A 14,225-nucleotide genomic window follows, 5' to 3' on the forward strand; every position below is an offset into this window, starting at 1 on the left:
AGGTCTTAGGGACTGATGAAGTCATCCCACTGAGAGTGGCTGTAAGGATGGAGATGATGGCTTGGATTGGGGATGTAGGAGGTGGAGAGTTGACTAGTCTTAATGACCGATGGGCAATGAAGGAAAAAGATAGGATGATTTCCAGCATTTCCAAATAGTGTCTCTGTTGGTGTTTTGGGAGGGATAGATTTTCATTGTGTGGGTCAGTGCTGTTTAGCGCCCGGGGCTGTCTGCACACTAAATCTTCCCCTCCCCCCCAACCCTAGTTGTTCTGATAACAAAACATGTCACTACTTTAAAAAAAAAAAAGACTGGTTGAAAATCACTAAATGATGTTAATCTTTACCAAGTTGGGGGATGAAAGAAGGGAAATACTTTGGGAAGGAGGGACTAGATTCCATTTTGGAATATGTTGATAATGGTGCTTAAAGGATATCTTGAAGAAGTATCCTATAGGCAGCTGGATATAGGGATCTGAGGTTCAAGGGAGTCAACAGCAGTCAAGAGACAGCTTTCAGAGTCATAACCATGGCAGAGTGCATGCTTTCCCAAGGAAGATATTTAGCCTGAAAAGGCAGGTGACCAGCAGAACCTTGGGGACCATTATATTATCTTGTTTGATCTTCTGAGCTAGGGAGGGCTAATAATATTCTAGCGGTATTTTATAGGAAAGGGGAAACTAAAGCTTGTCAATAGCAATGATTTTTACAAGTTTCTCTTTTTAATCATTGTTGACAGATTTTCTCCTTGGCCTAGCCAGTGTCCAGATGAGACTAGGGGGAAGTAGATTTACTTCTTTTAATTGGCACTTTTACTGTCTTGCTCTGTGGCCAGTGGGACCAAGTGTCTTGGTGACCAGGCTGCTACTAATTACTACCTCCCCTTGAATTTAGAAGTCTTTGTAAGGAGGCCTCTTATGATTTGCTTTTTTCCCTGCAGTGGCAGATTTTTTTGTTGGCGCCCTCTGTGTTCTTGGTTCACTGATTAATAAGACACTTGAGGAATTGCAGAGAGGTGTTTAACATGCATCAGATACCATCACTAGCAGAGAAAGCGATTCACTGAGCTCGCTCTCTCTGCTTTCTGCAGCCCTCCCTGCTGACACAATTTGACGCTGGGGAATTGAGTCTGGATCTGGAAAGACACAGTATAAATGTGTGATTCAGAGTCAGTGATATGCAGCTGTCTCCACAGTAGGAGATGCTCAGGAGAGGTGGATGGTGCAGTTAAGCATGCTTTGCACTTTCATTTCTGTACATTACCTTTTTTGAAGGCAGGAGTCATTCCAGGCTAAAGATCATCATTAAGTTCTGGGGTTCAACCTGCACGTTTCCAACCAGTGCCCACACCAGAGTGCTGGGACTTCCAGATAGGGAGGAGGTAAGCTGGTATTTATTTTCAAAAGATGGAGACCCAACCTAATAAGAATAGCTTCTTCTATTAAGCCTTTACGTTGTACCAGAGTTTTCTTCTTGCCTTGGAAATGTACGGAATTGATTTGACCATGTTGTTTTCAGGGGTAAGAGTGTAATCTTTGACGCCACTTGTGAAATCAAGAAGGCTGGGCTTGAATTCTGACTTTGCCTCTACTAGCTATGTACTCTTACACAAATCCCTTAATTTTTCTGATCCTCAGTTTCTTCACATATAAAATGGAGATAATATTAACTACATCTTAGGATAGAGTAGATATAAGATATGAGATAATACCTGCAGAGTGCCTGGAATGTAATAATATGATATATGTTCACTGAAGTTATTGCTGTAGATAGCCCTCTATTATCTTATTGGGTTTTGCTTTTGAGTTTTTTTTTTTTTAAGAGACAAAGGTTCCTTCTATCACCCAGGCTAGAATGCAGTGGTATAATCATACTTCACTGCAGCATCCAACTCCTGGGCTCAAGTGATTCTGCATGTATGCACCACCATACCTGGCTATTAAAAAATTTTTTTTTTTGTGCAGACAGGGTTTCACTCCATTGTTCAGGCTGTTCTTGAACTGCTGGCCATAAGAAATCCTCACAGGGCATGGCACAATGGCTCACGCCTGTAATCCTAGCACTCTGGGAGGTCAAGGCAGGTGGATTGCTTGAGCTCACGAGTTCTAGACCAGCCCGAGCAAAAGCGAGACCCCTTCTCTACTAAAAATAGAAAAACTGAGGCAAGAGGATTGCTTGAATCTGAGTTGGAGGTTGCCGTGAGCTATGATGCCGTGGCACTCTATCCAGGGCGACAGCCTGAGACTCTGTCTCAAAAAAAAGAAATCCTCAAATGATTCTTCTACCTCAGTCTCCCCAAATGCTGGGATTACAGATGTGAAGATGTCCATTTTTGTGATTCTTTATCCCCTCCCATCTCTCAACCCCAGTTGTAGATATGTGCAGAAGTCTGGCATACTGGCATGGTGGGCTCTCTGTTAGGGATCTGCCAGATGGTAGCTTCTCTTTAGGGAGAAGGGACCCCAAAAAGAACATCTGCCCTTATTGTTCACCTCCTTGATGCCAAGTACTATAAGGTATTTTAGAAAGCTTACACTGCCGTTTTGGAGCTGTGACTAGAATCTAGTTATGGCTCCAAGCCCACATTCTTCTCACTGATTTTGTTGCCTCTCTCCTGTCCCTTCCTATCTCCTATCTTTCTTTGCCTCCTGCAAAACCAAAAAGAAAGAGATAATTAGAATAAAACTAAAAAAATCTATCTGGATATTCCATCTGACCTCAATGATGTGCTCACTGGAAACACTAAGTACTTGGGGTCCTGTGGGTCAGGTGCCGTCTTCCTGTTGAGTTCCTTGAGCTGGGACTCCCTTCCTGAATGGGCATCACTAGGAAATTAAAGAGGAAATTGCTTTGGGTGGGGAGTTTCCGAAATCATCCCATTTTGCCCTTTCTGAAATAAGATAGGCAGAGAGAGACCTTCCCTGAATGGATGTCCAGTGTCTTTCCTCCAGCATTGAACATGGGATGGAGGGATGTGGGCCAGAGAGAAGTACATTAGGCCCTTGACAGCTCCCCTTACACCCACCCCACACTCTTGGGCCTCTGGAGTCTGTAGGCTCTGTTAACACCACTCCCAGAAGATCCTTAGAGGGGGCAGCTGGGAGATAGGAGGCTTTGCCAAGCCAGAGGTCTCCAGCAGGGTAGGTTGAGCTCTGCAACCTGATTCAGGAAAGCATTAACACCAGGAAAGCAGCTCCTTCACTGGAATGTGGCTGGGCTACTTTCCCTCTCATACCCTGGATCACTTTATCTTTTCCAAAGTTCCCTCTCATACCCTGGATCACTTTATCTTTTCCAAACAAAGATTCTGTGCTGTAATTCATCATGAACATCTCCTGGGCTCTGGGCACCACTAGTCCTCAGATTCAGGTGTTGATACTTTACAGCACAGCCCTGATTTATGGAGTAAAACACTTAAAGTCAAGACTTATGTGGGTCATTCCGAGCTGTACACCTGCAAATGAGCTCATACAGCAGACTTTGTGCCTGTTCTTTTTCTTTTTTTCCTTCCATTACTTCTCTTATCTCCAGGCAGTGTGGGAAAAGTAACCAGTTATGTCTTTCTTGTGGGGGATACTAGGTGACTTCCTGGTATCCCCTACACTTCCCCTGTCACCACTTTATCAGCCTCAACAGTGTGGAAGTAACACTGAAAGAAAAGGAATCTAGTAACATTTAGTTGTAGGGCAGCATGGGGGCATCAGAGTGGGAAAGGCTTCCTGAGTTCATCATTCTCCAACCTTTCTCCATTTTATAGAGGAGATGATTGAGGCCAGAGAGAGGAAGCCACCTATTTCTTTCCCATTTGCCTGGTATTGTTATTTTACCTTGAACAAATTAAATGCCTACAGTAAGGTGCAGAGGAGATGACATGTTATAGGAGATAAGTTCGGTTTCTGGACTTGGATTCCAACAGGAGAATCCTATTCCTTTAGAAATGTATGGCCTTGGGCAAATGATTTAACCTCTCTTATGCTTCAGTTCCCTAAGATGATACTACTTTGTAATATTGATATAACCATTAGAGATATAATAAATATAGACCTCTCAAGCAGTTGTAAGAGTAGGTATTCTGGAAATGGGGTATTATTATTTTTCTATAGTCCCAGTAGTTTAGTAGTGGGTACTGGCCACATTAGACTATTAAGAGTTATGTATCTAGAAGAGAAAACTTGCCCCTCATGAATGGGACCTAGTGTCCCTGTAAAAGAGGCTTAAAAGAGCTTGTTTGCTCCTGCACAATGTGAGGACGCAGGAAGAAGGCACCAACTATGAGGAATGGGCCCTCACTAGAAGCTGAATCTGCTGGCATCTTGATCTTGGACTTCTCAGCCTCCAGAACTGTGAGAAATGAATTTTTGTCATTTATATTTTTGACTGATGTATAAAAGAGAAAGCTCAACATAGATACTGTCAGTTTCAGTGCAAGCTTCCCATGAGAAAGGGCTTAAAGGACCTGAACCAGCCTCACCTATAGCGCTGTGACCTGGGAGCTTTCCATAAGTTCTCAGCCACTGCTATGGATGGGGCCTTGGCTTTCTTTTCCACCACAGATGTTTAGGGTCTTTGTATCTTCCTTACATATTTCAACATCTCTTGACTCATGTAATTGCCAAATGGTATGTTTTATGGATTCATAGATTTACAGAGCTGGAGAGGAGGAGCATAAGGTCATCTTGGCCCATTGCAAACCTGGGGTTTGCTTTCTCTCATTACCCATATCCTCACCAGATAGCTTTTTAGCCAGGGCTTGACAACTTCCACCAATAGGAGGCAGTCAGCTAGTGGTGGTCAGCCTTCTGTGACATTGTTAACACTGTTTCTTGAAAACTATGTCTCCCAGTGACCATCTTAGACCTCAGGGAACAAAATAAATTACTCTACTTCTCTGACGGTTCTTCAGAGAGAAGACAACAGTTGTGTGTCCCGAGTATTCCCAGGCCACAAAACTCCAGTTCCTTCAGGGATGTGGCTTTGACCCATGAGAGCCCTTCACAGTCCTGGCCTGTTTCTCCTGGACTTTCCTCTATCTTTCCATTCTGGCCTGTAGGTACAGTGCCTAGAAAATGGACAAATATTTGGGTGGGATCTGATTAGTTCAAAATTGAAGAACATTTTACCTCCCCCCCCCCCCTTTTTTTTTTAGACAGAGCCTCAAGCTGTCGCCCTGGGTAGAGTGCCGTAGCATCACATAGCTCATAGCAACCTCCAACTCCTGGGCTTAAGCAATTCCCTTGCCTCAGCTTCCCAAGTAGCTGGGACTATAAGCGCCCACCACAATGCCCAGCTGTTTTTTGGTTGTAGTTGTCATTGTTGTTTGGCAGGCCCGCGCTAGATTCGAACCTGCCAGCTGTGGCTGGCGCCTTAGCCACTTGAGCTATAGTCACTGAGCCACATTTTATCTCCCTTATTTTGGATTCTATACTGCTATTGAGTGAGTCCCAAGGTCCCAGTGGGACCCTTAACTAATTGACTAATAGGGTTTGTAGTAAAGCAAAGTCACTGAGCTAATACAGATTCTGTATTAGTGTCCTGGGGCTGCCATAACAAATTACCACAAACTTGGTAGCTTAAAATAGCAGAAATTTATTCTCTTATAATTCTGGAGGCCCGAAGTCCAAAATCAAGGTGTCAATAGGGTTGATTTCATTACATGCCTCCCTCTTTGCATCTGATGGCTGCCAGCAATTCTTTTTTTTTTTTTTTTTTTTTTGGTTTTTGGCCAGGGCTAGGTTTGAACCCGCCACCTCTGGCATATGGGACCGGCACCCTACTCCTTGAGCCACAGGTGCCGCCCGGCTGCCAGCAATTCTTGACACTGCATGGCCTACAGTCTCTGCCTCTGTCTTCCTTTGTCCTTCTCCTGGTGTGTGTGTGTGTGTGTGTTTTGTATGGCACTTGAATCTACACTGATGTTACTCATGAGGTCTTTGGACACGGGGATTCCCAGCACTAAAATGTATTTTTTGTGTTTGCTAGTAGAAATTAGTCACTGGAAGATGGATTTTGATTAAGGAAGGAAATTAGTTTTAAAACAATGTATGATTTTTTTCTTAATGCTTGTTTTCTGGAACCTAGTGTTAATTTATGGTTCAATAATAACTGTGATGTCATGTAATTCCCATAACCTTCCCAGGCCTCAGTTTCCTCATCTACAAAATAAAGAGATTGTATGAAGGGTGCTGAGTCATTTTCAGCTCTAAAACTTTTAATACTCTGGAAACCCAGGGTTATTCTCTGTGATAAGATAGGTATCCACTTGGCTTAATACACTGAGAATTTACAGCTCTTGACTAAGAAGACAGATTATTATTCATGAATCTGAACATCTGAAAAACCCTGTCCTTTTGTTCATCTCTGGCAGGTGATAGAAACTAAGATGTTGTGCACCCCTTCCCTCTTCTTGATTACTCATCTTCTAGGTGTAAGACACTTTGGGACTGGCATCTAGTTGGCTCTCAAATATTTGTTAAATGAACGAAGGAATATATTAACGTCATATGTCACTGTTGGGGGCCAGTAATGCAATATCATTCAGATCTGATCACCTAGTAATTGTGGGCCTTTTAAGATCCTTCTGAAGCAATTATTTTTATTTATTTATTTATTTGAGACAGAGTCTCACCTGGTCAGGTCATCCTTGATAGAGTGCCGTGGCATCTTAGCTCACAGCAACCTCTAACTCTTGGGCTCAAATGATTGTCTTGCCTCAGCCTTTTAAGTAGCTGGGACTACAGGCACCTGCCACAACATCCAGCTATTTTAGAGACAGGTCTTGCTCTTACTCAGGCTGGTCTTGAACTTCTGAGCTCAGGCAATCCACTGGCCTTGGCCTCTCAGAGTGCTAGGATTACAGGTGTGAGCCTCTGTGCCAGACCTTTGAAGCAATTATTATTATTATTATTATTATTTTTGGCCAGGGCTGGGTTTGAACCCACCACCTCCGGCATATGGGACCAGCGCCCTACTGCTTGAACCACAGGCGCCACCTGAAGCAATTATTTTTAAAAGATGGTGGCAACTTTTGCAATTGCTTTCTGGAGCAGTTTCCTTATCTGTGATATGGGCAGCTGTAGAGGGCTGGATTCCAGGGCCTGTGCTCCAAACACCACAGTAGACTTCACATTATTTGCACTGGGGGCGATCTTTGATCTTGTCCCAGGTGACTGCTGGTTAGCTGTCCTTCCATTCCAGAAGCCCTTGCCAGCTGTCAGTGGCCCCTTTCAGCATCTGCTGGGGCTACATCCATTGGTATCTCTTGTCCTTTGTATTCTCTAGGGACAGCACTGTTGCTGTAACCCTCCTAAATTTTTTACTCAGAAGGAAGAAGTGTAGTGGCTGACTTGGGGTCAGCCTAGTCAGGCAAGGCTAAGGGCAAGTCTACTCCACTGTTAGTTGTTGGAAATATTATTCTAAGATTTTTTGTGAGGGGAAAATTTTTGAGCCAATTTTTACTGCCTTTCTTTAGTTCTTACTCTTAAGCCAGAAACAGATATTCCTGAAAAGAAGGTCTAAGGAAGGTCTTGTCTATAATCAGTGCTGTTGGTACAAGATAAGAGTTACAAACTCTTTCTAATTTATATAGGGGCCAAGCCAAAAAAAAAAAAAGAGTTGCAAATTCAAGTATAAATAGAGACTTAGCAGATAACAAAAAGGCAGCCATGTTTATGCTCTTGAATTTGTTTTTGAAATTATCTTACCATTCTGGGGTTTTGGGTGTGTTTGTTGGTTTTTGTTTTTTAAGAGAGAGAATCTCACTCTTTCATCCTGGCTGGAGTACAGTGACACGATCATAGCTCATTGTAGCCCTGAATTCTTGCGCTGAAGTGATCCTCCCACCTCTGCCTCTCAAGCATCTGGGACTACAGGCACATGCTACCACACCAGCTAATTTTTTAATTTTTCGTAGACATGGGATCTCATTATGTTGTCCAGATTGATCTTAAATTCCCAACCTCAATAATCCTCCTGCCTTGGCCTTCTAAAGTGTTGGGATGACAGGTGTGGGCCACTGTGCCCGGCCATACCACTCTGTTTATACTTTGCTTTCCCATTCTGGCCAAGATATGTGTTTATAGAAATTTCTCTACCGTCCAAATATTAGAAATGTAGATGTGGTGATAGATAGCACTAGGCATTTGCCCTCAATATAGGCAATAAGTAGGGAATAGCAGGGAGAGTGGTAAAATGTAAGAGTCATTCTATTTCGCACGAGTGCCCAGAGTTGCCGCAGTTTTTGTTTTTTATAAGATGAGCTGGATTTTTATGTGAATTTTTCCTATTTTTAAACTTTGGCTGAATTTTTACAATCTGAGTAGCTCAAATAAAACTAATTTTTGGGACAGATTGATTTGCAGGTTATCAGCTAGGAATCTCTGATATATATTGGGACAGGTTGGCATACAGGGTCATCTCAGGGCTGGTTTGGTGGTCCTGGGGAACTGTGTTATGCGGGGGCTCATATGCTGATCCTTGCATATGAATGTGGGGAAAGAGCCCAGATACATAAAGTAAAAGGCAAGTTATAGAATAATGTGTGCAATTTTATTCTATTTATGTAAATTTGTTTCTAAAAAGATGAGTGTACAAAATCTTAAATGCATAAAAATTTAATAAATGCAAAACCCCAAAAAGATACACAAATAACCAGTAAAGGTAGTTGCCTCTGGGACTGAAACTGAATTAGAGGCAGGAAAGGGAACTGCTTTTTAGTACCCTCTGAAACATGTACTGAAATAATTTTTGAAAAGTAAAATGAACATAGATATTGGGAAGTATAATTGCTATGTTAGGAGTATAAGCCTTCAGTGCTGAGAATATTGAGGAAGGAAGAAATCAGAAGGCCTGAAATGATCAGGAAAGGTTCCATGGAAGAGAAAGGGCCTTGAAGGTTGGGCAGAATTCATTAGAGAAGAGAACAGCTGGGGCCAAAGCCTTGGGGTAGGAAAGACAGGGTGACTTGGGGACTGATAGTTAAATTTGTCAGGAGCCAAGGGTATAAGGCAGTGGTGACAGATGAAGAGTCTTTAGCACTGAGGAGCCATGGAGGGTGTGTGGGCAGGAGACAGTGGGACAAGAGCTATGCTCCAGCTTGATTGATCTGGCAACAAGGATGATGGAATTTGGAGGCAAAGCTGTCGGGTGATGGCCTGCATGTGGCCCCTTCTGGCTCCTAGGTAACTGTCAATCATCTCTGGTAGAGTGTTTCTTGGTGGATAAGAATTATACCTGTGGGTGAATAAACTCATAGCATTTCTTCTTCCTCCACTCCTGGCAGGGTGGGCCTTGGAAGCTTGCCGACTTATGCTGGGGCCCATGTGACTCCCCTACCTCTGAAGCCAGCCTGTCTTCCCAGACATTTTGGAGATTCTGTAGAGCAATTTGCCATTGGCTGAAGGGTAGCCGCTAAGAATAAGCTCACACTTTGGAGTTAGGGAGAGATCTGGGCTAGAATTTTAACCTGGTTACTTACTGGTTATACAGTCTTAGAATGTCCTCTTGACTCAATTTCCTCATGTGCAAAGTGTAGATATAATATAATTTATCTTCTATGGTGTTTTACCCAGCAAGTAGGTTTACTTTGCTTTTCCCTTCATTTGTGGCCAATTGTGTGTGTGTGTAATACATATTTATATTAATCTGTTCATGACCATAAACAGTTTCTTCTATTAGATTGTGTGCTCCTATTTTCTGGAAGTGATAATGACGTAATCATTGGTTTTCTCCAAAGCACTCAGAGGGCTAAACACATAGTAGGGCTAAATAAATGTCAAATGAATGGGATTTGTGCCCTTTAACCTACTCTACTCTTGTAGCCATTGACTTGTGATTGATTAGAATGTGTCTATAAGCTAGGGTATGTCTCCTCTCCAGTTAAAATAAATTTTGTCAAAGCAGATGCCCTTGTTAGGGTAATGTGTCAGAATGGCTTATGAATCATTGATTTTTTTCACTCTGCTATGGCAGATCATTATTTCTTAGGGCTTGATGTTTATGCAATTTGGGAAGACTTCTTCAAAAATATAAAATTGCAGCCAGATGAGATGGCTTACATCTGTAATCCTAGCACTCTGAGAGGCCAAGGAGGGAGAATTGCTTGATCCCAGGAGTTTAAGACCAGCTTGAGCAAGAGCAAGACCCTATCTCTACTAAAAATAGAAAAATTAGCCAGGCCCAGTGGTGCCTGCCTATAGTCCTAGCAACTCAGGAAGCTGAGGCAGGAGGATTGCTTGAGCCCAGGAATTTGAGGTTGCAGCAAGTGCTTATGATGCCCCTGCGCTCTAGGTGGAGTGACAGTGTCTGTTATGTGCCAGGCACTGTGTTAAGCGCTGGAACATAGCTGTAAAAAGAGTAATGTCTACTCCATGGAGCTTATATTCAAGTGGTCACTTGTATCCTGACTTGTAGGCCTACATAGGTTGCAAGCAAAAGAGCCACAGTGTTGAGCTACAACTTTGGTGCCTCGGTTTTCCTTTCTAACCCTTCTGCCCTTCTTTTTAGGCCTGTTCTGGGAGTGAGAACCTCCTGGTTAGATTGGTGCTGAAAGAGGCTTAGCCATCCCAGGCAGTGATGAAGAAATCATAGATTACTGGGGCAGGGGGAGGTGGACTTGGGGACTCATAACTGCTTCAACCCCTTTCTTGCCCTGATTGGTATGAAATAATGATAAAGAGCCATTGTTTTTCCACCAAGGATAGGCTCTGCTTTGGGGATGATTTCAGCTCACTATGGCAGGACAAAACGGAGTGAGTAATTTATTCTGAGTCCAGAGCTAGTGGGTAAAGGAGTTCTTACGTGCTGGTTCTAGAGAGGCAGCTGATCCTACCGTCTTAAAGAACAGAAGAAGCGAGTCCTAGAGATATGAAGAATTTGCCTGGGCTGTTTATCCCAGCTGCTGCTTCCCTTGGCCACAGTGGGGCGGTGACTCAGAGCTGGAACTAAGTTCCTGCCTGGTTGCCAGATTTTGCGTAGGGGTGGAGAGGAAGGAGAATGAATGAGCAGGAGCAAATGGCTGCTGGATTTGTAACACCTTAGGAGGCAGCTGTTCAAGAACCGAAACTGAGAGAGCAAACAGGCTGAGAGCCTCCCTCCCTGTCTGACCTGAACCAGAGATCTCATAAGGCTGTGGCCAGGGAAGACACAATTCTGAACATGGAGCTCAAAGACAGAGTAAGTGTGTTGGCTGCCTTTTCCAGCAAGAAGAAGAGAGCAGGTTAGTCCTGTACTCGTTTCTTAGGGATTCAGTTTGCTGCCATGTATTCAGACTCATGAAAGCAAATAATGACTGAGAGAAAGGAAATTTTCAAGGGTTGGGAGAGCCTACAGTTAAATAAAAAACAATGACAGTCCAATTTAAGTGGGTGTAAGTAGGACAAAAGTATCGTTAACTACACCTCCCTGATGTTATTACAAAGAATATTTCGTTGGCAAGTGAGATTTGGGAGGACAACTGGTTTGCCTCTGTTCCTTTGTGTTTTCAAGTATGTGTAGTGTTGTTAAATTTCAGTCTGTAGCTCTGTGGATGGCACTAGTTTGAGATGAACCTCAGTGTCTTAAAATGCTACAGCCAGAAGGAAGATCTTTAGAACATCTTCCTGGTCCAACCTTCTCATTTTGTGCTTGAGGAACCTGACTTATTTAAGTGCATTAAACAGAAACATAAAACTGGATGTTCAGAGGTTGATAATGTTTCTCATGACATTTTATTTATTTGTTATTTGTTCATTTATTTATATTGTTGGGATTCATTGAGGGTACAAAGAATTAGGTTACACTGATTGCATTTGTTAGATGAAGTCCCTCTTATACATGTGTCCTTCCCCCAAAAGGTGTGCCATACTCTCCCATGACATTTTAAAACTATAGAATGTGGTGTCCCTGGCTTAGTCCGGCCTGCTGGGATAGGCGGTTGTTAGGCTGCCCTTTCTGAACCATGGGTCTTGACCCTGTGGAGGATAGAAGTGTCGCTGAAGGAAGGCGCCTGGTGATCTTAAACCACTTAGCCTGGCAGGCAAGTTCTTTAAATAGACATTTAAATAGAAGGCTGGGCGTTGTGCCTTAACTCAAAGAGAAGAAAATATGTTCTTGATCCTCTGGCTAATTGTGCTTATGGTTTGCAACATGGAAAAAGACAAAACAACTCTATTGGAGTGCAGTTTTCCAGCTTGCAAAAGAAAAATAAAGAAGGCACTGAATATTGAAGTGTCTACTGTGGGCTGGGCATTTTATCAGTACTCTTCGTAACAACATTGCAGGGTAGACTTCATCTTCCTTTTTTACAGATACACTCAGAAAGCCACTAACTCGTTCAAGGTCATGCACTTCCAGGGTGCGGCTGATTTGGGATTTGAATTCCAGTCTGTGCAACCCTGATCTGCCTGGAGTTCATGCAGGCCTCAGGTGGGAGGGAGAGTCTAACCCCCTCATCTTACAGATGAGGAAACTGAGGCCCAGGGAGATTGAGTAATTGCTGGGACAATGGAGCTGGTGTAGCAACAAAACTGATACTTGACTCCTATTACTGATTCTCTGCCAACTTCCTTTAAAACAAATTAAGGGAGGACTCTCTAGGTTTGATTTCCTTATTCTATCAGGAGCTTGGCTTTAATCTTTCCATGGTTATTGGGATCTTGAGAAGCCAAAATTAAAACTTTCTGATCACCAAATAGCAACCCTATGTCCTAAGGCTCCATGTGGGTACTGAAGGAGCAGACAGGTTTGCAGTCCACACTGCTGGGTGCTGTACAAATGATTTGGCCTCTGTGTCTGAAAACCTCTGGAAAGTCTAATGAAATGTAAAGCTTGTGGGCTTGGAGCCCATAGCACAGTGGTTATGGCGCCAGCCACATTCACCAAGGCGGATGGGTTCGAACCCGGCCCAGTCCAGCTAAACAGCAGTGTAACAAAAAAATAGCTGGGCATTTGGTGGGCGCTGGCAATCCCAGCTACTAGGGAGGCTGAGGCAAGAGAATCGTTTAAGCCCAAGAGTTGAAGGTTGCTGTGAGCTGTGATGCTACAGCACTCTACCGACGGTGACATAGTGAGACTCTGTCTAAAAAAAAAAAAAAAAAAAAAGAAAGAAAGAAATATAAAGCTTGCCACTGCTAGAAGAATTATTCAGTCTATTCAAGCCAGAGTTTGATAGGACAGATTTCCCTCTTTGCAAGGTGTGAAAACTTTAAGTTTGCTCGGTTAATTGTGTGACCCCCTTATGCTCCGTGCTGTTTGTGCCTGGCTGTTTGAGGCAAGGAGCGCAGTTACCAATGCCCTGCCCATGGTGGGTCTGCGGATTGACTGGCTTTCCATGCTGCTGCTCACCTGGGTACAGACTGTATGCCAGATGTGTGCAGTTAGGGGTGTAGAAGGGCTGGCACTGCTCTGCTCCAGTCCACACTCTGCTCCCAGCCCCAGCCGACCCCCTTCCTCTGGCTCCCCGACTCTCTGGGGCTCTGTCATGCCCTGAGCTGCTGAAATCAGAAAATAAGATGGATTCTACACAGCCTCTCACCAAAGGTGACATGGGTTTGTGCTCAGGCTGTTGAAGTAAAGGAATTTAAGTGCCTATCCCGTGGTTATTCCTGTTTCTTTACTATAGGTCAGCGGTTCTCAACCCGTGGGTCACGACCCACAGGAACAGTATTAAAGGGCCGCGGCATTAGAAAGGTTGAGAACCACTGCTATAGGAGGTACATGAGAAATAATAAGTGAATGACTACTCCCAGTCCTCCAGGAACTTAGGTGCTGACTTGAAGGGAGAGGAGAGAGGGAGGAAAACAAACACACGTGAAGGAAGTAGAGAGCAGTACTAGAGTGTGTATAATCAGTCACTAAATTGTAGGTTTCACACCACACTCTCAGTTCACACAAGGGAGACACAGGTGATGTTTGTATTATCCTCCTGTGTGGTTTTAATCACACAGTAATTTCCTCTAGGGTGTTTGCATTCTAGTCTTTGATTCTCTGATGAGTATATTAACCCTCCTTTGCAGGGTGTGGGGGAAGGTGCAGGGGAGGGCTAATTTCTCCGAATTATGTTGTAACACAGTTCAGGGGGAGCCAAGGGTGAAGTGTTCTCGGCATGTTAGGGTCTAACTCTTCCTTCCTCTGGTAGTAAGAATAGAAGCCAACTGCCTTCTGATAGCTGATGACTGTTAGGTTCTTGTCTCTGTTACCTAAGATTTCCATAGGATTAGCTGGTTCTGTGGTCCCCAGCCCCTAGGCTGTAGA

General features: G+C 43.6%; 1 protein-coding gene across 5 annotated transcripts in view; it reads left to right on the forward strand.

Moving 5' to 3' along the window:
- Nucleotides 1–14,225, forward strand: part of PLEKHA7 (pleckstrin homology domain containing A7) — a 226,704-nt gene that overhangs the window by 107,723 nt on the left and 104,756 nt on the right. The window contains exon 1 of one of the 5 annotated variants that reach the window (XM_053562389.1): nt 11,046–11,168. The exons of 3 other annotated variants lie outside the window; for them this stretch is intronic. The gene's annotated coding sequence lies outside the window, so the exon portion shown is untranslated. Of the gene's footprint in view, nt 1–11,045; nt 11,212–14,225 lie in introns of those variants that run through there. One more of the 5 variants, XM_053562390.1, reaches the window with a different exon arrangement.

The sequence above is a fragment of the Nycticebus coucang genome, chromosome 14 (assembly GCF_027406575.1).
Source record: "Nycticebus coucang isolate mNycCou1 chromosome 14, mNycCou1.pri, whole genome shotgun sequence".
NCBI classification, from domain to species: domain Eukaryota; kingdom Metazoa; phylum Chordata; class Mammalia; order Primates; family Lorisidae; genus Nycticebus; species Nycticebus coucang.